General features: G+C 45.0%; 1 pseudogene; it reads left to right on the top strand.

Annotated features, from left to right (window-relative positions):
- The window catches only part of LOC115123354 (low-density lipoprotein receptor-related protein 8-like), a 164,942-nt pseudogene that overhangs the window by 70,332 nt on the left and 69,029 nt on the right, over positions 1-25,581 (top strand).

Genomic DNA, 25,581 nt, shown 5'->3' with positions numbered 1-25,581 from the left:
CCCTCTCCATGTAAACATGTACAACTCTCCATGTAAACATGTACAACTACCTCTCCATGTAAACATGCCCTCTCCATGTAAACATGTACAACTGCCATGTACAACTCTCCATGTAAACATGTACAACTACCCTCTCCATGTAAACATGTACATGTAAACATACCTACCCTCTCCATGTAAACATGTACAACTACCCTCTCCATGTAAACATGTACAACTGCCCTCTCCATGTAAACATGTACAACTACCCTCTCCATGTAAACATGTACAACTACCCTCTCCATGTAAACATGTACAACTGCCCTCTCCATGTAAACATGTACAACTACCCTCTCCATGTAAACATGTACAACTACCCTCTCCATGTAAACATGTATGTAAACATGTACTACCCTCTCCATGTAAACACAACTGTACAACTGTACAACATGTACCCTCTCCATGTAAACATGTACAACTACCCTCTCCATGTAAACATGTACAACTACCCTCTCCATGTAAACATGTACAACTGCCCTCTCCATGTACCTGCCCTCCCATGTAAACATGTACAACTACCCTCTCCATGTAAACATGTACAACTACCCTCTCCATGTAAACATGTACAACTACCCTCTCCATGTAAACATGTACAACTACCCTCTCCATGTAAACATGTACAACTACCCTCTCCATGTAAACATGTAATGTAAACATGTACAACTACCCTCTCCATGTAAACATGTAAACAACTACACTACCCTCTCCATGTAAACATGTACAACTACCTCTCCATGTAAACATGTACAACTACCCTCTCCATGTAAACATGTACAACTACCCTCCATGTAAACATGTACAACTACCCTCTCCATGTAAACATGTACAACTACCCTCTCCATGTAAACATGTACAACTACCCTCTCCATGTAAACTATCCATGTAAACATGTACTACCCTCTCCATGTAAACATGTACAACTACCCTCCCATGTAAACATGTACAACTACCCTCCATCCATGTACAACCTCTCCATGTAAACATGTACAACTACCCTCTCCATGTAAACATGTACAACTACATGTAAACATGTACCTACTCTCCATGTAAACATGTACAACTACCCTCTCCATGTAAACATACCCTCTCCAACTGCTACCCTCTCCATGTAAACATGTACAACTACCCTCTCCATGTAAACATGTACAACTACCCTCTCCATGTAAACATGTACAACTACCCTCTCCATGTAAACATGCCCCTCTCCATGTAAACATGTACAACTATGTAAACCTCTCCATGTAAACATGTACAACTGCCCTCTCCATGTAAACATGTACAACTACCCTCTCCATGTAAACATGTACAACTACCCTCTCCATGTAAACATGTACAACTACCCTCTCCATGTAAACATGTACAACTACCTCTCCATGTAAACATGTACAACTACCCTCTCCATGTAAACATGTACAACTACCCTCTCCATGTAAACATGTACAACTACCCTCTCCATGTAAACATGTACAACTACCCTCTCCATGTAAACATGTACAACTACCCTCTCCATGTAAACATGTACAACTACCCTCTCCATGTACAACAACAACTACCCTCTCCATGTAAACATGTACAACTACCCTCTCCATGTAAACATGTACAACTGCCCTCCATGTAAACATGTACAACTGCCCTCTCCATGTAAACATGTACAACTACCCTCTCCATGTAAACATGTACAACTGCCCTCTCCATGTAAACATGTACAACTATGTAAACATGTACTACCCTCTCCATGTAAACATGTACAACTGCCCTCTCCATGTAAACATGTACAACTACCCTCTCCATGTAAACATGTACACCCTCTCCATGTAAACATGTACAACTGCCCTCCCATGTAAACATGTACAACTACCCTCTCCATGTAAACATGTACAACTACCCTCTCCATGTAAACATGTACAACTACCCTCTCCATGTAAACATGTACAACTACCCTCTCCATGTAAACATGTACAACTGCCCTCTCCACCTCTCCATGTAAACATGTACAACTACCTTCCATGTAAACATGTAAACATGTACAACTACCTCTCCATGTAAACATGTACAACTACCCTCTCCATGTAAACATGTATAACTACCTCTCCATGTAAACATGTACAACTACCCTCTCCATGTAAACATGTACAACTACCCTCTCTGTACTCCATGTAAACATGTACAACTACCCTGTCCATGTACAACTACCCTCCATCCATGCCCTCCATGTAAACATGTACAACTACCCTCTCCATGTAAACATGTACAACTACCCTCTCCATGTAAACATGTACAACTACCCTCTCCATGTAAACTGTACCCTTCCATGTAAACATGTACAACTACCCTCTCCATGTAAACATGTACAACTACCCTCTCCATGTAAACATGTACAACTACCCTCTCCATGTAAACATGTACAACTACCCTCTCCATGTAAACATGTAAACAACTACCCTCTCCATGTAAACATGTACAACTGCCCTCTCCATGTAAACATGTACTGCCCTCTCCATGTAAACATGTACAACTACCCTCTCCATGTAAACATGTACAACTACCCTCTCCATGTAAACATGTACAACTGCCCTCTCCATGTAAACATGTACAACTGCCCTCTCCATGTAAACATGTACAACTGCCCTCTCCATGTAAACATGTACAACTACCCTCTCCATGTAAACATGTACAACTACCCTCTCCATGTAAACATGTACAACTGCCCTCTCCATGTACAACTGCCCTCTCCATGTAAACATGTACAACTACCCTCTCCATGTAAACATGTACAACTACCCTCTCCATGTAAACATGTACAACTGCCCTCTCCATGTAAACATGTACAACTACCCTCTCCATGTAAACATGTACAACTACCCTCTCCATGTAAACATGTACAACTACCCTCTCCATGTAAACATGTACAACTACCCTCTCCATGTAAACATGTACAACTGTACAACTACCCTCTCCATGTAAACATGTACAACTGCCCTCTCCATGTAAACATGTACAACTACCCTCTCCATGTAAACATGTACAACTACCCTCTCCATGTAAACATGTAAACTATCTCCATGTAAACATGTACAACTACCCTCTCCATGTAAACATGTACAACTACCCTCTCCATGTAAACATGTACAACTACCCTCTCCATGTAAACATGTACAACTACCCTCTCCATGTAAACATGTACAACTGCCCTCTCCATGTAAACATGTACAACTACCCTCTCCATGTAAACATGTACAACTACCCTCTCCATGTAAACATGTACAACTACCCTCTTCCATGTAAACATGTACAACTACCCTCTCCATGTAAACATGTACTACCCTCTCCATGTAAACATGTACAACTACCCTCTCCATGTAAACATGTACAACTGCCCATCTCATGTAAACAACAACTGCCTCTCCATGTAAACATGTACAACTACCCTCTCCATGTAAACATGTACAACTACCCTCTCCATGTAAACATGTACAACTACCCTCCATCCATGTAAACATGTACAACTACCCTCTCCATGTAAACATGTACAACTACCCTCTCCATGTAAACATGTACAACTACCCTCTCCATGTAAACATGTACAACTGCCCTCTCCATGTAAACATGTACAACTACCCTCTCCATGTAAACATGTACAAAACATGTACCTGCCCTCTCCATGTAAACATGTACAACTACCCTCTCCATGTAAACATGTACAACTGCCCTCTCCATGTACAACTACCCTCTCCATGTAAACATGTACAACTACCCTCTCCATGTAAACATGTACAACTACCCTCTCCATGTAAACATGTACAACATGCCCTCTCCATGTAAACTGCCCTCTCCATGTAAACATGTACCCCTCTCCATGTAAACATGTACAACTACCCTCTCCATGTAAACATGTACAACTACCCTCTCCATGTAAACATGTACAACTGCCCTCTCCATGTAAACATGTACAACTACCCTCTCCATGTAAACATGTACAACTACCCTCTCCATGTAAACATGTACAACTACCCTCTCCATGTAAACATGTACAACTGCCCTCTCCATGTAAACATGTACAACTACCCTCTCCATGTAAACATGTACAACTGCCCTCTCCATGTAAACATGTACAACTACCCTCTCCATGTAAACATGTACAACTGCCCTCTCCATGTAAACATGTACAACTACCCTCTCCATGTAAACATGTACAACTGCCCTCTCCATGTAAACATGTACAACTACCCTCTCCATGTAAACATGTACAACTACCCTCTCCATGTAAACATGTACAACTACCCTCTCCATGTAAACATGTACAACTACCCTCTCCATGTAAACATGTACAACTACCCTCTCCATGTAAACATGTACAACTGCCCTCTCCATGTACAACTACCCTCTCCATGTAAACATGTACAACTACCCTCTCCATGTAAACATGTACAACTACCCTCTCCATGTACAACTACCCTCTCCATGTAAACATGTACAACTACCCTCTCCATGTAAACATGTACAACTACCCTCTCCATGTAAACATGTACAACTACCCTCTCCATGTAAACATGTACAACTACCCTCTCCATGTAAACATGTACAACTGCCCTCTCCATGTAAACATGTACAACTGTAAACATGCCCTCTCCATGTAAACATGTACAACTGCCCTCTCCATGTAAACATGTACAACTACCCTCTCCATGTACAACTACCCTCTCCATGTAAACATGTACAACTACCCTCTCCATGTAAACATGTACAACTGCCCTCTCCATGTAAACATGTACAACTACCCTCTCCATGTAAACATGTACAACTACCCTCTCCATGTAAACATGTACAACTACCCTCTCCATGTAAACATGTACAACTACCCTCTCCATGTACAACTACCCTCTCCATGTAAACATGTACAACTACCCTCCATGTAAACATGTACAACTGCCCTCTCCATGTAAACATGTACAACTACCCTCTCCATGTAAACATGTACAACTACCCTCTCCATGTAAACATGTACAACTACCCTCTCCATGTAAACATGTACAACTACCCTCTCCATGTAAACATGTACAACTACCCTCTCCATGTACTGCCCTCTCCATGTAAACATGTACAACTACCCTCTCCATGTAAACATGTACAACTACCCTCTCCATGTAAACATGTATGTAACTGCCCTCTCCATGTAAACATGTACAACTACCCTCTCCATGTAAACATGTACAACTACCCTCTCCATGTAAACATGTACAACTACCCTCTCCATGTAAACATGTACAACTACCCTCTCCATGTACAACTACCCTCTCCATGTAAACATGTACAACTACCCTCTCCATGTAAACATGTACAACTGCCCTCTCCATGTAAACATGTACAACTACCCTCTCCATGTAAACATGTACAACTACCCTCTCCATGTACAACTACCCTCTCCATGTAAACATGTACAACTACCCTCTCCATGTACAACTACCCTCTCCATGTAAACATGTACAACTACCCTCTCCATGTAAACATGTACAACTACCCTCTCCATGTAAACATGTACAACTACCCTCTCCATGTAAACATGTACAACTGCCCTCTCCATGTACAACTGCCCTCTCCATGTAAACATGTACAACTACCCTCTCCATGTAAACATGTACAACTACCCTCTCCATGTAAACATGTACAACTGCCCTCTCCATGTGTAAACTGTACCCTCTCCATGTAAACATGTACAACTACCCTCTCCATGTAAACATGTACAACTACCCTCTCCATGTAAAACATGTACAACTACCCTCTCCATGTAAACATGTACAACTACCCTCTCCATGTAAACATGTACAACTGCCCTCTCCATGTAAACATGTACAACTGTACAACTGCCTCTCCATGTAAACATGTACAACTACCCTCTCCATGTAAACATGTACAACTGCCCTCTCCATGTAAACATGTACAACTGCCCTCTCCATGTAAACATGTACAACTACCCTCTCCATGTAAACATGTACAACTACCCTCTCCATGTAAACATGTACAACTACCCTCTCCATGTAAACATGTACAACTACCCTCTCCATGTAAACATGTACAACTACCCTCTCCATGTAAACATGTACAACTGCCCTCTCCATGTACAACTGCCCTCTCCATGTAAACATGTACAACTACCCTCTCCATGTAAACATGTACAACTACCCTCTCCATGTAAACATGTACAACTGCCCTCTCCATGTACAACTGCCCTCTCCATGTAAACATGTACAACTACCCTCTCCATGTAAACATGTACCATGTAAAACTACCCTCTCCATGTAAACATGTACAACTACCCTCTCCATGTAAACATGTACAACTGCCCTCTCCATGTAAACATGTACAACTACCCTCTCCATGTAAACATGTACAACTACCCTCTCCATGTACAACTGCCCTCTCCATGTAAACATGTACAACTACCCTCTCCATGTAAACATGTACAACTACCCTCTCCATGTACAACTGCCCTCTCCATGTAAACATGTACAACTACCCTCTCCATGTAAACATGTACAACTACCCTCTCCATGTAAACATGTACAACTACCCTCTCCATGTAAACATGTACAACTGCCCTCTCCATGTAAACATGTACAACTACCCTCTCCATGTAAACATGTACAACTACCCTCTCCATGTAAACATGTACAACTACCCTCTCCATGTAAACATGTACAACTACCCTCTCCATGTAAACATGTACAACTGCCCTCTCCATGTAAACATGTACAACTGCCCTCTCCATGTAAACATGTACAACTGCCCTCTCCATGTAAACAACATCTCCATGTAAACATGTACTACCCTCTCCATGTAAACATGTACAACTACCCTCTCCATGTAAACATGTACAACTACCCTCTCCATGTAAACATGTACAACTACCCTCTCCATGTAAACATGTACAACTACCCTCTCCATGTAAACATGTACAACTACCCTCTCCATGTACAACTACCCTCTTCATGTAAACATGTACAACTACCCTCTCCATGTAAACATGTACAACTGCCCTCTCCATGTAAACATGTACAACTACCCTCTCCATGTAAACATGTACAACTACCCTCTCCATGTAAACATGTACAACTACCCTCTCCATGTAAACATGTACAACTACCCTCTCCATGTACAACTACCCTCTCCATGTAAACATGTACAACTACCCTCTCCATGTACAACTGCCCTCTCCATGTAAACATGTACAACTACCCTCTCCATGTAAACATGTACAACTACCCTCTCCATGTACAACTGCCCTCTCCATGTAAACATGTACAACTACCCTCTCCATGTAAACATGTACAACTACCCTCTCCATGTAAACATGTACAACTACCCTCTCCGTGTAAACATGTACAACTACCCTCTCCATGTAAACATGTACAACTACCCTCTCCATGTAAACATGTACAACTACCCTCTCCATGTAAACATGTACAACTGCCCTCTCCATGTAAACATGTACAACTGCCCTCTCCATGTAAACATGTACAACTACCCTCTCCATGTAAACATGTACAACTGCCCTCTCCATGTAAACATGTACAACTACCCTCTCCATGTAAACATGTACAACTACCCTCTCCATGTAAACATGTACAACTACCCTCTCCATGTAAACATGTACAACTACCCTCCATGTAAACCATGTACAACTACCCTCTCCATGTAAACATGTACAACTACCCTCTCCATGTAAACATGTACAACTACCCTCTCCATGTAAACATGTACAACTACCCTCTCCATGTAAACATGTACAACTACCCTCTCCATGTAAACATGTACAACTACCCTCTCCATGTAAACATGTACAACTGCCCTCTCCATGTACAACTGCCCTCTCCATGTAAACATGTACAACTACCCTCTCCATGTAAACATGTACAACTGCCCTCTCCATGTACAACTGCCCTCTCCATGTAAACATGTACAACTACCCTCTCCATGTAAACATGTACAACTACCCTCTCCATGTAAACATGTACAACTGCCCTCTCCATGTAAACATGTAAACATGTACAACTACCCTCTCCATGTAAACATGTACAACTGCCCTCTCCATGTAAACATGTACAACTACCCTCTCCATGTAAACATGTACAACTACCCTCTCCATGTAAACATGTACAACTACCCTCTCCATGTAAACATGTACAACTACCCTCTCCATGTACAACTACCCTCTCCATATAAACATGTACAACTACCCTCTCCATGTAAACATGTACAACTGCCCTCTCCATGTACAACTGCCCTCTCCATGTAAACATGTACAACTACCCTCTCCATGTAAACATGTACAACTACCCTCTCCATGTAAACATGTACAACTGCCCTCTCCATGTAAACATGTACAACTGCCCTCTCCATGTAAACATGTACAACTACCCTCTCCATGTAAACATGTACAACTACCCTCTCCATGTAAACATGTACAACTACCCTCTCCATGTACAACTGCCCTCTCCATGTAAACATGTACAACTACCCTCTCCATGTAAACATGTACAACTACCCTCTCCATGTAAACATGTACAACTACCCTCTCCATGTAAACATGTACAACTACCCTCTCCATGTAAACATGTACAACTACCCTCTCCATGTAAACATGTACAACTGCCCTCTCCATGTAAACATGTACAACTGCCCTCTCCATGTAAACATGTACAACTGCCCTCTCCATGTAAACATGTACAACTGCCCTCTCCATGTAAACATGTACAACTGCCCTCTCCATGTACAACTACCCTCTCCATGTAAACATGTACAACTACCCTCTCCATGTAAACATGTACAACTGCCCTCTCCATGTACAACTGCCCTCTCCATGTAAACATGTACAACTACCCTCTCCATGTAAACATGTACAACTACCCTCTCCATGTAAACATGTACAACTGCCCTCTCCATGTACAACTGCCCTCTCCATGTAAACATGTACAACTACCCTCTCCATGTAAACATGTACAACTACCCTCTCCATGTAAACATGTACAACTACCCTCTCCATGTAAACATGTACAACTACCCTCTCCATGTAAACATGTAAACATGTACAACTACCCTCTCCATGTAAACATGTACAACTACCCTCTCCATGTAAACATGTACAACTACCCTCTCCATGTAAACATGTACAACTACCCTCTCCATGTAAACATGTACAACTGCCCTCTCCATGTAAACATGTACAACTACCCTCTCCATGTAAACATGTACAACTACCCTCTCCATGTAAACATGTACAACTGCCCGTACAACTGCCCTCTCCATGTAAACATGTACAACTGCCCTCTCCATGTAAACATGTACAACTGCCCTCTCCATGTAAACATGTACAACTGCCCTCTACATGTAAACATGTACAACTGCCCTCTCCATGTAAACATGTACAACTGCCCTCTCCATGTAAACATGTACAACTGCCCTCTCCATGTAAACATGTACAACTGCCCTCTCCATGTAAACATGTACAACTGCCCTCTCCATGTAAACATGTACAACTGCCCTCTCCATGTAAACATGTACAACTACCCTCTCCATGTAAACATGTACAACTACCCTCTCCATGTAAACATGTACAACTACCCTCTCCATGTAAACATGTAAACATGTACAACTACCCTCTCCATGTAAACATGTACAACTGCCCTCTCCATGTAAACATGTACAACTGCCCTCTCCATGTAAACATGTACAACTGCCCTCTCCATGTAAACATGTACAACTACCCTCTCCATGTAAACATGTACAACTACCCTCTCCATGTAAACATGTACAACTACCCTCTCCATGTACAACTACCCTCTTCATGTAAACATGTACAACTACCCTCTCCATGTAAACATGTACAACTACCCTCTCCATGTAAACATGTACAACTACCCTCTCCATGTAAACATGTACAACTACCCTCTCCATGTAAACATGTACAACTGCCCTCTCCATGTAAACATGTACAACTGCCCTCTCCATGTAAACATGTACAACTGCCCTCTCCATGTAAACATGTACAACTACCCTCTCCATGTACAACTACCCTCTCCATGTAAACATGTACAACTACCCTCTCCATGTAAACATGTACAACTACCCTCTCCATGTAAACATGTACAACTGCCCTCTCCATGTAAAGTTGTACAACTACCCTCTCCATGTAAACATGTACAACTACCCTCTCCATGTAAACATGTACAACTGCCCTCTCCATTTACAACTGCCCTCTCCATGTAAACATGTACAACTACCCTCTCCATGTAAACATGTACAACTGCCCTCTCCATGTAAACATGTACAACTGCCCTCTCCATGTAAACATGTACAACTACCCTCTCCATGTAAACATGTACAACTGCCCTCTCCATGTAAACATGTACAACTACCCTCTCCATGTAAACATGTACAACTACCCTCTCCATGTAAACATGTACAACTACCCTCTCCATGTAAACATGTACAACTGCCCTCTCCATGTAAACATGTACAACTGCCCTCTCCATGTAAACATGTACAACTGCCCTCTCCATGTAAACATGTACAACTGCCCTCTCCATGTAAACATGTACAACTGCCCTCTCCATGTAAACATGTACAACTACCCTCTCCATGTACAACTACCCTCTCCATGTAAACATGTACAACTACCCTCTCCATGTAAACATGTACAACTACCCTCTCCATGTAAACATGTACAACTACCCTCTCCATGTACAACTACCCTCTCCATGTAAACATGTACAACTACCCTCTCCATGTAAACATGTACAACTGCCCTCTCCATGTACAACTACCCTCTCCATGTAAACATGTACAACTGCCCTCTCCATGTAAACATGTACAACTACCCTCTCCATGTACAACTACCCTCTCCATGTAAACATGTACAACTACCCTCTCCATGTAAACATGTACAACTACCCTCTCCATGTACAACTGCCCTCTCCATGTAAACATGTACAACTACCCTCTCCATGTAAACATGTACAACTACCCTCTCCATGTAAACATGTACAACTACCCTCTCCATGTAAACATGTACAACTACCCTCTCCATGTAAACATGTACAACTACCCTCTCCATGTAAACATGTACAACTACCCTCTCCATGTAAACATGTACAACTGCCCTCTCCATGTAAACATGTACAACTGCCCTCTCCATGTAAACATGTACAACTACCCTCTCCATGTAAACATGTACAACTACCCTCTCCATGTAAACATGTACAACTACCCTCTCCATGTAAACATGTACAACTGCCCTCTCCATGTAAACATGTACAACTACCCTCTCCATGTACAACTACCCTCTCCATATAAACATGTACAACTACCCTCTCCATGTAAACATGTACAACGGCCCTCTCCATGTACAACTGCCCTCTCCATGTAAACATGTACAACTACCCTCTCCATGTAAACATGTACAACTGCCCTCTCCATGTAAACATGTACAACTACCCTCTCCATGTACAACTACCCTCTCCATGTAAACATGTACAACTACCCTCTCCATGTAAACATGTACAACTGCCCTCTCCATGTACAACTGCCCTCTCCATGTAAACATGTACAACTGCCCTCTCCATGTACAACTGCCCTCTCCATGTAAACATGTACAACTACCCTCTCCATGTAAACATGTACAACTGCCCTCTCCATGTAAACATGTACAACTACCCTCTCCATGTAAACATGTACAACTACCCTCTCCATGTAAACATGTACAACTACCCTCTCCATGTAAACATGTACAACTACCCTCTCCATGTAAACATGTACAACTACCCTCTCCATGTAAACATGTACAACTACCCTCTCCGTGTAAACATGTACAACTACCCTCTCCGTGTAAACATGTACAACTACCCTCTCCGTGTAAACATGTACAACTACCCTCTCCATGTAAACATGTACAACTACCCTCTCCATGTAAACATGTACAACTGCCCTCTCCATGTAAACATGTACAACTACCCTCTCCATGTAAACATGTACAACTACCCTCTCCGTGTAAACATGTACAACTGCCAGAGGTCTGTCTGTTTCAGTAGATGTTCTACTTCTTTGTTATTCTAACACTGTGTGAGAGACTTGGGTTCAAACTCAGGTTTCCTGTGTAACACTGGTCCAGGGAAATGGAATGGGTCTGTCCTCTGTGTTGGGGTAATGGTCCAGGGAACAGGAATGGATCTTTCCTCTGTGTTGGGGTAATGGTCCAGGGAAATGGAATGGGTCTGTCCTCTGTGTTGGGGTAATGGTCCTGGGAAATGGAATGTGTCTGTCCTCTGTGTTGGGGTAATGGTCCTGGGAAATGGAATTGGTCTGTCCTCTGTGTTGGGGTAATGGTCCAGGGAAATGGAATGGGTCTGTCCTCTGTGTTGGGGTAATGGTCCTGGGAAATGGAATGGGTCTGTCCTCTGTGTTGGGGTAATGGTCCTGGGAAATGGAATGGGTCTGTCCTCTGTGTTGGGGTAATGGTCCAGGGAACTGGAATGGGTCTGTCCTCTGTGTTGGGGTAATGGTCCTGGGAAATGGAATGGGTCTGTCCTCTGTGTTGGGGTAATGGTCCAGGGAACTGGAATGGCTTTGTCCTCTGTGTTGGGGTAATGGTCCAGGGAACTGGAATGGCTCTGTCCTCTGTGTTGGGGTAATGGCCCAGGGAACTGGAATGGCTTTGTCCTCTGTGTTGGGGTAATGGTCCAGGGAACTGGAATGGCTCTGTCCTCTGTGTTGGGGTAATGGCCCAGGGAACTGGAATGGCTCTGTCCTCTGTGTTGGGGTAATGGCCCAGGGAACTGGAATGGCTCAGCCTCTCTGTTGGCTGTGTTTGGGTTTTTAATATGTATGCCATAGGGAAAGCTGGTTCAGCTCCAGACCTGGATTCAAATACTACTTGAAATCCTTTGAAATACTTAAACCAGTGGTGGCTGGTGGCACTTTAAATGGGAAGGACAGGCTCACAGTAATTGCCGGAATGGAATTAACGGAATGGTCTCAAAATCAAACACCTGGTTTCCATGTATTTCATAACATTGTGTTCATTATTATTATGAGCCGTCCTCAGGATAGTCCTGAATGAATCGTAAATAATGATGAGTGAGAAGGTTACAGACGCACAAATATCATACCCTAGTGCTGACAAGGTCAAAATCTGTTGTTCTGTCCCTGAGCAATTCAATTAACCCACCTTTCCTCGGGTGCCAAAGACGTGGATGTCGATTAAGGCCCCGCAGCTATCTGATTCAGAGGGGTTGGGTTAAATGCAGAAGACACATTTCAGTTGTACAACTGACTAGGTATCCCCGTTTCCTTTCCCAAGACATGCTAACCTCTCCTCATTACAATAACATTTTTAGGGGGTATGATATTTATGCCTCTAACTTTCTCACTCATCATTATTCATGATTCATTCAGGATTATCTGTAATCATGGTAGCATTCACATTAATGTAGAAGTGTTTAGAAATATATTCTTATTTACAATAAAAGTTACTCCAAAATGACATAATACATTATTTAACATTCGCACTGAGCTAAAGCCTAGAGCTGCCGCTTTTAAGGAGCGGGACACAGAAACTTATAAGAAACCCCGCTATGCCCTCCGACGAACCATCAAACAGGCAAAGCATCAATACAGGACTAAGATCGAATTGTACTACACCGGCCCTGACGCTCATGGCAGGGCTTGCAAACTATTACAGACTACAAAGGGAAGCACAGCCGAGAGTTGCCCAGTGACACCAGCCTACCAGAAGAGCTAAATAACTTCTATGCTCGCTTCAAGGCAAGTAACACTAAAATATGCATGAGAGCATCAGCTGTTCCGGAAGACTGTGTGATCACGATCTCTGCTGCCGATGTGAGTAAGACCTTTAAACAGGTCAACATTCACAAGGCCACAGGGCTAGACAGACTACCAGGATGTGTACTCCAAGCATGTGCTGACCAACTGGCAAGTGTCTTCACTGACATTTTTATCCTCTCCCTGTCTGAGTCTGTAATCCCAACATGTTTCAAGCAGACCATAATAGTCCCTGTGCCCAAGAACACTAAGGTAACCTGCCTAAATGACTACAGATCCGTAGCACTCACGTCTGTAGCCATGAAATGCTTTGAAAGGCTGGTCATGGCTCACATCAACACCATTATCCCAGAAACCCTAGACCCACTCCAATTTGCAGTACCACACCAACAGAGCCACAGATGATGCAATCTCTATTGCACTCCACACTGCCCTTTCCCACCTTGACAAAAGGAACACCTATGTGAGAATGCTATTCATTGATTACAGCTCAGCGTTCAACACCGACCCTGGGAATAAACACCTCCCTCTGCAACTGGATCCTGGACTTCCCCAAGGTGGTAAGGGTAGGTAACAACACATCCGCCGTGCAGATCCTCAACACAGGGGCCCCTCAGGGGTGCGTATTCAGCCCCCTCCTGTACTCCCTGTTCACTCATGAGTGCACGGCCAGGCACGACTCCAACACCATCATTAAGTTTGCTGACGACACAACAGTGGTAGGCCTGATCACCGACAACGATGAGACAGCTTATAGGGAGGAGGTCAGAGACATGGCCGGGTGGTGCCAGGACAACAACCTCTCCCTCAACGTGATCAAGACAAAGGAGATTATTGTGGACGACAGGAAAAGGAGGACCGAGCATGCCCCTTTCTCATCGATGGGGCTGTAGTGGAGCAGGTTGAGAGCTTCAAGTTCATAAACATCTTCTAGCCCCAAGCCATAAGACTCCTTAACAGCTAATCAAATAGCTACCCAGACTATTTGCATTGCCTCCCCCCCCTCCACCCTCTGGAACTCTGCTGCTACTCTGTTATTATCTATGCATAGTCACTTTAATAACTCTACCTACATGTACATATTTTCTCAATAACCTCGACACCGGTGCCCCAGCACATAGACTCTGTACCGGTACTCCCTGCCCCGCTATTGTTATTTACTGCTGCTCTTTAATTATTTGTTATTATTATCTCTTACTTTTTTAGGTATTTTCTTCAAACTCCGTTGTTGGTTAAGGGCTTGTAGGTAAGCATTTCACTAAGGTTGTATTCGGTGCATTTGACGCTTTGATTTGAGTCTTACGAATGTCCTGCTGTCCCAACTTCAGTTCGTATCACATAATACAATGTCTTTATCCATAACTGTCGCTCACATGGTTATATGGTCATTTTACCAGCCCTAGCTTTGATTACTGCATAGCATGTGACTAATTAATGAGGTGAATTGTAGATGAAACTCCTGTTTTTATCTCTTTCTCCCGTTCTCTTGTTTTTTCTCTACCTCTTTAACTCTTTCGTTCTCTCTCCTTTTCACCATCTCTCTCTGTCTCTCTCTCTCCATCTCTCCTTCTCACCATCTCTCTCTCTCTATCTCACCATCTCTCTCTCTATCTCTTCTTCTCACCATCTCAACATCTCTTTCTCTCCGTCCTTCTCTCCGTCCTTCTCACCATCTCTCTCTCTCTCTCTCTCTCTCCTTCTCACCATCTCTCTCCGTCCTTCTCACATCTCTCTCTCTCCGTCCTTCTCACATCTCTCTCTCCGTCCTTCTCACCATCTCTCTCTCTATCTCTCCTTCTCACCATCTCTCTCCGTCCTTCTCACATCTCTCTCTCTCTGTCCTTCTCACCATCTCTCTCTCTCCGTCCTTCTCACCATCTCTCTCTCTCTCCGTCCTTCTCACCATCTCTCTCTCTCTCTCCGTCCTTCTCACCATCTCTATCTCTCCTTCTCACCATCTCTCTCTCTCCGTTCTTCTCACCATCTCTATCTCTCTCTCTCCGTCCTTCTCACCATCTCTATCTCTCCTTCTCACCATCTCTCTCTCTCTCTCTCCGTCCTTCTCACCATCTCTATCTCTCCTTCTCACCATCTCTCTCCGTCATTCTCACATCTCTCTCTCTCTCCCTCTCTGTCCTTCTCACCATCTCTATCTCTCTCTCTCCGTCCTTCTCACCATCTCTATCTCTCCTTCTCACCATCTCTCTCCGTCCTTCTCACTGTCATTCTCACATCTCTCTCTCTCTCTCTCTGTCCTTCTCACCATCTCTCTCTCTCCGTCCTTCTCACATCTCTCTCTCTCCGTCCTTCTCACATCTCTCTCTCTCCGTCCTTCTCACCATCTCTCTCTCCGTCCTTCTCACCATCTCTCTCTCTCTCTCTCTCTCTGTCCTTCTCACCATCTCTCTCTCTCTCTGTCCTTCTCACCATCTCTCTCTCTCTCTCTCTCTGTCCTTCTCACCATCTCTCTCTCTCCGTCCTTCTCACATCTCTCTCTCTCCGTCCTTCTCACATCTCTCTCTCTCCGTCCTTCTCACCATCTCTCTCTCTGTCCTTCTCACCATCTCTCTCTCTCTCTCTCTCTGTCCTTCTCACCATCTCTCTGTCCTTCTCACCATCTCTCTCTCTCTCTCTCCGTCCTTCTCACCATCTCTCTCTCTCTCCGTCCTTCTCACCATCTCTCTCTCTATCTCTCCTTCTCACCATCTCTCTCCGTCCTTCTCACATCTCTCTCTCTCCGTCCTTCTCACCATCTCTCTCTCTATCTCTCCTTCTCACCATCTCTCTCTGTCCTTCTCACCATCTCTCTCTCTCTGTCCTTCTCACCATCTCTCTCTCTCTCTCTCTCTCTCTGTCCTTCTCACCATCTCTCTCTCTCTGTCCTTCTCACCATCTCTCTCTCTCTCTGTCCTTCTCACCATCTCTCTCTCTCCGTCCTTCTCACATCTCTCTCTCTCGTCCTTCTCACATCTCTCTCTCTCCGTCCTTCTCACCATCTCTCTCTGTCCTTCTCACCATCTCTCTCTCTCTCTCTCTCTCTCTGTCCTTCTCACCATCTCTCTGTCCTTCTCACCATCTCTCTCTCTCTCTCGTCCTTCTCACCATCTCTCTCTCTCTCCGTCCTTCTCACCATCTCTCTCTCTCTCTCCTTCTCACCATCTCTCTCCGTCCTTCTCACATCTCTCTCTCTCTCCTTCTCACCATCTCTCTCTATCTCTCCTCTCACCATCTCTCTCTGTCCTTCTCACCTCTCTCTCTCTGTCCTTCTCTCTCTCTCTCTCTCTGTCCTTCTCACCATCTCTCTCTCCGTCCTTCTCACCATCTCACCATCTCTCTCCGTCCTTCTCACCATCTCTCTCTCTATCTCTCCTTCTCACCATCTCTCTCTGTCCTTCTCACCATCTCTCTCTCTCTGTTTCTCACCATCTCTCTCTCTCTCCGTCCTTCTCACCATCTCTCTCTCTCTGTCCTTCTCACCATCTCTCTCTCTCTGTCCTTCTCACCATCTCTCTCTCTCTCTCCGTCCTTCTCACCATCTCTCTCTCTCTCTGTCTTTCTCACCATCTCTCTCTCTCTATCTCTGTCCTTCTCACCATCTCTCTCTCTCTCTCTCCGTCCTTCTCACCATCTCTATCTCTCCTTCTCACCATCTCTCTCTCTCTCCGTCCTTCTCACCATCTCTCTCTCTCTCCGTCCTTCTCACCATCTCTCTCTCTCTCTCTCTCTCCGTCCTTCTCACCATCTCTCTCTCTCTCTTTCTCACCATCTCTCTCTGTCCTTCTCACCATCTCTCTCTCTCTCCGTCCTTCTCACCATCTCTCTCTCTCTCTGTCCTTCTCACCATCTCTCTCTCTCTCCGTCCTTCTCACCATCTCTCTCTCTCTCCGTCCTTCTCACCATCTCTCTCTCTCTATCTCTGTCCTTCTCACCATCTCTCTCTCTCTCTCTCTCTCCGTCCTTCTCACCATCTCTCTCTCTCTCTGTCCTTCTCACCATCTCTCTCTCTCTCCGTCCTTCTCACCATCTCTCTCTCTCTCTCTCTGTCCTTCTCACCATCTCTCTCTCTCTCTCTCCGTCCTTCTCACCATCTCTATCTCTCCTTCTCACCATCTCTCTCCGTCCTTCTCACCATCTCTCTCTCTCTCCGTCCTTCTCACCATCTCTCTCTCTATCTCTCCTTCTCACCATCTCTCTCCGTCCTTCTCACCATCTCTCTCTCTCTCCGTCCTTCTCACCATCTCTCTCCGTCCTTCTCACCATCTCTCTCTCTCTCTCTCCGTCCTTCTCACCATCTCTCTCTCTCTCCGTCCTTCTCACCATCTCTCTCTCTCTCTCTCTCTCTGTCCTTCTCACCATCTCTCTCTCTCTCTCTCCGTCCTTCTCACCATCTCTCTCTCTCTCCGTCCTTCTCACCATCTCTCTCTCTCCGTCCTTCTCACCATCTCTCTCTCTCTCCGTCCTTCTCACCATCTCTCTCTCTCTCCGTACTTCTCACCATCTCTCTCTCTCTCTCTCTGTCCTTCTCACCATCTCTCTCCGTCCTTCTCACCATCTCTCTCTCTCTCTGTCCTTCTCACCATCTCTCTCTCTCTCTCTCTCGTTCTTCTCACCATCTCTCTCTCTATCTCTCCTTCTCACCATCTCTCTCCGTCCTTCTCACCATCTCTCTCTCTCCTTCCTTCTCACCATCTCTCTCTCTCTCCGTCCTTCTCACCATCTCTCTCTCTCTATCTCTCCTTCTCACCATCTCTCTCCGTCCTTCTCACCATCTCTCTCTCTCCGTTCTGCTCACCATCTCTCTCTCCGTTCTGCTCACCATCTCTCTCTCCGTCCTTCTTACCATCTCTCTCTCTCCATTCTGCTCACCATCTCTCTCTCTCTCCGTCCTTCTCACATCTCTCTCTGTCCTTCTCATATCTCTCTCCGTCCTTCTCACCATCTCTCTCTCTCTCCGTCCTTCTCACCTCTCTCTCTCTCTCTCTCCATCTCTCCTTCTCACCATCTCTCTCTCTCTCCGTTCTGCTCACCATCTCTCTCTCTCCCTCTCCGTTCTGCTCACCATCTCTCTCTCCGTCCTTCTCACCATCTCTCTCTCCGTCCTTCTCACCATCTCTCTCCGTCCTTCTCACCATCTCTCTCTCTCTCTCTCTCTCTCCTTCTCACCATCTCTCTCCATCCTTCTCACCATCTCTCTCTCTCTCCGTCCTTCTCACCATCTCTCTCTCTCTCCGTCCTTCTCACCATATCTCTCTCTGTTTCTCACCATCCATATCTCTCTCTCCGTCCTTCTCACCATCTCTCTCTCTCTCTGTCCTTCTCACCATCTCTCTCTCTCTCTCCGTCCTTCTCACCATCTCTCTCTCTCCGTCCTTCTCACCATCTCTCTCTCTCTGTCCTTCTCACCATCTCTCTCTCTGTCCTTCTCACCATCTCTCTCTCTCTGTCCTTCTCACCATCTCTCTCTCTCTGTCCTCCTCACCATCTCTCTCTCTCTCCGTTCTTCTCACCATCCATCTCTCTCTCTGAGTAGCCAGGAAGACGTGTGCCCCAGCAGAGTTTGCCTGTGCTAATGGCCAGTGTGTACCAGGCCGCTGGCGCTGTGACGGGGAACCAGAGTGTCCCGACGGCTCGGATGAGGCAGACGCCACCTGCAGTAAGTCAGAGCTCCAGTGGTTTCCCCATTCATAGTCACCTAACCACACTCACCCAACTCAAACACTCAGCAACACTTCCCCAGTCTGTCAACCACTCCACGAGCACACAGCCGTCCATGGTCGCTCACTCACTCAACCAACCACCCTTACATGGTCACCTGACCATCTATGTACAGTTGAAGTGGGAAGTTTACACCGTAGCCAAATACATTTAAACTCAGTTTTTCACTATTCCTGACATTTAACCGTAGTAACAATTCCCTGTTTTAGGTCAGTTAGGATCATCACTTTATTTTAAGAATGTGAAATGTCAGAATAATAGCAGAGAGAATGATTTATTTCAGCTTTTATTTCTTTCATCACATTCCCAGTGGGTCAGAAATTTACATACACTCAATTAGTATTTGGTAGCATTGCCTTTAAATTGTTTAACTTGGGTCAAACGTTTTGGGTAGCCTTCCACAAGCTTCCCACAATAAGTTGAGTGAATTGTGGCCCATTCCTCCTGACAGAGCTGGTGTAACTGAGTCAGGTTTGTAGGCCTCCTTGCTCACACACACTTTTTCAGTTCTGCCCACAAATTGTCTATAGGATTGAGGTTTGTGACGGCCACTCCAATACCTTGACTTTGTTGTCCTTAAGCCATTTTGCCACAACTTTGGAAGTATGCTTGGGGTTATTGTCCATTTGGAAGACCCATTTGAGACCAAGCTTTAACTTCCTGACTGATGTCTTGAGATGTTGCTTCAATATATCCACTTAATTTTCCTGCCTCATATTGCCATCTATTTTGTGAAGTGCACCAGTCCCTCCAGCAGCAAAACACCCCCACAACATGATGCTGCCACCCCCATGCTTCACGGTTGGGATGGTGTTCTTCGGCTTGCAAGCGTCCTCCTTTTTCCTCCAAACATAACGATGGCCAAACAGTTCTATTTCTGTTTCATCAGACCAGAGGACATTTGTCCATAAAGTATGATCTTTGTCCCCATGTGCAGTTGCAAACCGTAGTCTGGCTTTTCTATGGGGGTTTTGGAGCAGTGGCTTCTTCCTTGCTGAGCTGCCTTTCAGGTTATGTCGATATAGGACTCGTTTTGCTGTGGATATAGATACTTTTGTACCTGTTTCCTCCAGCATCTTCACAAGGTCATTTGCTGTTGTTCTGGGATTGATTTGCACTTTTCGCACCAAAGTACGTTAATCTCTAGGAGACAGAACGCGACTCCTTCCTGAGCGGTATGACGGCTGCGTGGTCCCATGGTGTTTATACTTGCGTACTATTGTTTGTACAGATGAACGTGGCACCTTCAGATGTTTGGAAATTGCTCCCAAGGATGAACCAGACATGTGGAGGTCTACAAATGTTTTTCTGAGGACTTGGCTGATTTCTTTTGATTTTCACATGATGTCAAGCCAAGAGGCACTGAGTTTGAAGGTAGGCCTTGAAATACATCCACAGGTACACCTCCAATTGACTCAAATTATGTCAATTAGCCTATTAGAAGATTCTAAAGCCATGACATCATTTTCTGGAATTTTCCAAGCTGTTTAAAGGCACAGTCAACTTCGTGTATGTTAACTTCTGACCCACTGGAATTGTGATACAGTGAAATATAAGTGAAATAATCTGTTGTTGTAAAAATTACTTGTGTCATGCACAAAGTAGATGTCCTAACCGACTTGCCAAAACTATAGTTTGTTAACAAGAAATGTGTGGAGTGGTTGAAGAATAAGTTTTAATGACTCCAACCTAAGTGGATGTAAACTTCCGACTTCAACTGTACCTATTCAGTGACGCTGCATTTACCCTGACTTCTCCTTCTGTCTGCTCTATCCCTCTACCTCTGTTTGCTCTATCCCTCTACCTCTCTCTGCTCTATCCCTCTACCTCTCTCTGCTCTATCCCTCTACCTCTCTCTGCTCTATCCCTCTACCTCTGTCTGCTCTATCCCTCTACCTCTGTCTGCTCTATCCCTATATCTCTGTCTGCTCTATCCCTCCACCTACCTCTCTCTGCTCTATCCCTCTACCTATCTCTGCTCTATCTCTCTACCTATCTCTGCTCTATCTCTCTACCTCTCTCTGCTCTTTCTGTCTGCTCTATCCCTCTACCTCTCTCTGCTCTTTCTGTCTGCTCTATCCCTCTACCTCTCAGCTTTATCCCTCTATCCTCTGCTCTGCTCTATCCCTCTACCTCTCTGCTGCTTATCCCTCTACCTCTCTCTGCTCTATCCTCTACCTCTCTCTGCTCTTCCCTCTACCTCTCTCTGCTCTATCCTTCTACTCTCTGCTCTGTCTCTTTCTGTCTGCTCTATCCCTCTACCTCTCTCTGCTCTTTCCCTCTACCTCTCTCTGCTCTATCTCTCTCTCTGTCTGCTCTATCCCTCTACCTCTCTCTGCTCGAACTCTCTACCTCTGTCTGCTCTATCCCTCTACCTCTCTCTGCTCGAACTCTCTACCTCTGTCTGCTCTTTCTCTCTGCTCTATCCCTCTCTCTACCTCTCTCTACTCTGTCTGCTCTATCCTCTACCTCTGTCTGCTCTATCCCTCTACCTACCTCTCTCTGCTCTATCCCTCTACCTATCTCTGCTCTATCTCTCTACCTCTCTCTGCTCTTTCTGTCTGCTCTATCCCTCTACCTCTCTCTGCTCTTTCTGTCTGCTCTATCCCTCTACCTCGCTCTGCTCTATCCCTCTGCTCTATCCCTCTACCTCTCAGCTTTATCCCTCTACCTCTCTCTGCTCTTTCTCTCTGCTCTATCCTTCGACCTCTCTCTGCTCTTTCTCTCTGCTCTATCCTTCTACCTCTCTCTGCTCTTTCTCTCTGCTCTATCCTTCTACCTCTCTCTGCTCTTTCTGTCTGCTCTATCCCTCTACCTCTCTCTGCTCTATCCCTCTACCTCTCTCTGTTCTTTCTGTCTGCTCTATCCCTCTACCTCTCTCTGCTCTATCCCTCTACCTCTCTCTGCTCTTTCTCTCTGCTCTATCCCTCTACCTCTCTCTGCTCTTTCTCTCTGCTCTATCCCTCTACCTCTCTCTGCTCTTTCTCTCTGCTCTATCCCTCTACCTCTCTCTGCTCTTTCTCTCTGCTCTATCCCTCTACCTCTCTCTGCTCATACTCTCTGCTCTATCCCTCTACCTCTCTCTGCTCTATCCCTCTACCTCTCTCTGCTCTTTCTGTCTGCTCTATCCCTCTACCTCTCTCTGCTCTTTCTCTCTGCTCTATCCCTCTACCTCTCTCTGCTCTTTCTCCCTGCTCTATCCCTCTACCTCTCTCTGCTCTTTCTCCCTGCTCTTTCTCTCTGCTCTATCCCTCTACCACTCTCTGCTCTTTCTCTCTACTCTATCCCTCTACCTCTCTCTGCTCTTTCTCTCTGCTCTATCCCTCTACCTCTCTCTGCTCTTTCTCTCTGCTCTATCCCTCTACCTCTCTCTGCTCTATCTCTTCCTCTCTTTGCTCTTTCTGTCTGCTCTATCCCTCTACCTCTCTTTGCTCTTTATGTCTGCTCTATCCCTCTACCTCTCTCTGCTCTATCTCTCTGCTCTATCCCTCTACCTCTCTCTGCTCTTTCTCTCTGCTCTATCCCTCTACATCACTCTGCTCTTTCTCTCTGCTCTATCCCTCTACCTCACTCTGCTCTATCTCTTCCTCTCATTGCTCTTTCTGTCTGCTCTATCCCTCTACCTCTCTCTGCTCTATCTCTCTGCTCTATCCCTCTACCTCACTCTGCTCTATCTCTTCCTCTCATTGCTCTTTCTGTCTGCTCTATCCCTCTACCTCTCTCTGCTCTATCTCTCTGCTCTATCCCTCTACCTCACTCTGCTCTTTCTCTCTGCTCTATCCCTCTACCTCACTCTGCTCTATCTCTTCCTCTCTTTGCTCTTTCTGTCTGCTCTATCCCTCTAACTCTCTTTGCTCTTTCTGTCTGCTCTATCTCTCTACCTCTCTCTGCTCCTACTTGTCTGTTTCTTGGAAGCTCGTCAAATTGATGCTCTCCAAAACATTCCCAGAGATATTGGTACCAAAGTTGATTCATAGTCCTAGCATCAATAGGGCCAGAGAGCATATTAAGATCCTAACCAACTACTGTTCAGATCATCAGACCTCTGCACTAGAAAGGCTAAAAGGCTGAATAATTACAGCTCGATTCTTCACACTCACACCCTATCTGAATATTATGTAGCTCTGTTTCTCTACGCTCCGATGCGCCAGCCAGACAGCATCTAATTTGGCTTTTGAAGCCGAGACTCTGTGTTTGTAATTTTCCCTGCTACTCCACTTGGGCACCGGTTCAGCCGCCTCTCACTCACGCCACCAGCAAGGGCCCTCGCCTCGGCTCGCCCACACACTTCCCCACTAGACCAGCGTCTGATGTTGGAGAGAGGCAGGAGGTGTAGCTTGATTACTGCCAAGCTCTTAGAGGTGTAGCCTGATCACTGCGAAGCTCTTAGAGGTGTAGCCTGATCACTGCCAAGCTCTTAGAGGTGTAGCCTGATCACTGCCAAGCTCTTAGAAGGGAAGGGGGAGCGCTTTCATACTTTCATTTAGGCAATGTCAGACTGACTGAGACCGATTTCCCTCCTCTCCCCATCTACTCGTGCTCATCCGGGAGTAGGGGAAGGGCAAGGGGCGGCAGGGTAGCCTAGTGGTTAGAGCGTTGGACTAGTAACCGAAAGGTTGCAAGTTCGAATCCCCGAGCTGACAAGATACAAATCTGTCGTTCTGCCCCTGAACAGGCAGTTAACCCACTGTTCCTAGGCCGTCATTGAAAATAAGAATTTGTTCTTAACTGACTTGCCTAGTAAAATAAAAGTTTTAAAAAACGGCTTGTCTGGACTGAGCTGGGCCACAGGTTTTTTTATTTATTTTTATTTTTTATTTCACCTTTATTTAACCAGGTAGGCTAGTTGAGAACAAGTTCTCATTTGCAACTGCGACCTGGCCAAGATAAAGCATAGCAGTGTGAACAGACAACACAGAGTTACACATGGAGTAAACAATTAACAAGTCAATAACACAGTAGAAAAAAAAATGGGCAGTCTATATACAATGTGTGCAAAAGGCATGAGGAGGTAGGCGAATAATACAATTTTGCAGATTAACACTGGGGTGATAAATGATCAGATGGTCATGTACAGGTAGAGATATTGGTGTGCAAAAGAGCAGAAAAGTAAATAAATAAATAAATAAAAAACAGTATAAAAACAGTATGGGAATGAGGTAGGTGAAAATGGGTGGGCTATTTACCAATAGACTAAGTACAGCTGCAGCGATCGGTTAGCTGCTCGGATAGCTGATGTTTGAAGTTGGTGAGGGAGATAAAAGTCTCCAACTTCAGCGATTTTTGCAGTTCGTTCCAGTCACAGGCAGCAGAGTACTGGAACGAAAGGCGGCCAAATGAGGTGTTGGCTTTAGGGATGATCAGTGAGATACACCTGCTGGAGCGTGTGCTACGGATGGGTGTTGCCATCGTGACCAGTGAACTGAGATAAGGCGGAGCTTTACCTAGCATGGACTTGTAGATGACCTGGAGCCAGTGGGTCTGGCGACGAATATGTAGCGAGGGCCAGCCGACTAGAGCATACAAGTCGCAGTGGTGGGTGGTATAAGGTGCTTTGGTGACAAAACGGATGGCACTATGATAGACTGCATCCAGTTTGCTGAGTAGAGTGTTGGAAGCCATTTTGTAGATGACATCGTTTGGGGAGATTAAAGGAGTTCTGAATTATTCCCTTTCACGTGAGTCATGGGAAGTAGCTTGGACTGGAGACTTTTCAGTGTCTTGATCATTTGGAAGAATTGCATTAAGATGTTATTCTAAATGTATCTGATTGACATGAACAGTCAGCACTTGTTTCTGTTGTACCAGCTGTTGTACGAGACCCGATTAAACAGAGACCGGAGATATTCGAGTCTGGGTCAAAACCAATACTGGAGCTACAGTGCATTCGGAAAGTATTCAGACCCCTTGACTTTTCCCACATTTTGTTACGTTACATCCTTATTCTAAATTGGATTAAATAAAACATTGTCCTCATCATTCTACACACAAACT

The sequence above is a fragment of the Oncorhynchus nerka genome, linkage group LG20, assembly GCF_034236695.1.
Source record: "Oncorhynchus nerka isolate Pitt River linkage group LG20, Oner_Uvic_2.0, whole genome shotgun sequence".
In the NCBI taxonomy this organism is placed as follows: Eukaryota; Metazoa; Chordata; class Actinopteri; order Salmoniformes; family Salmonidae; genus Oncorhynchus; species Oncorhynchus nerka.
This window is presented reverse-complemented; position numbering and strand designations above follow the sequence as displayed.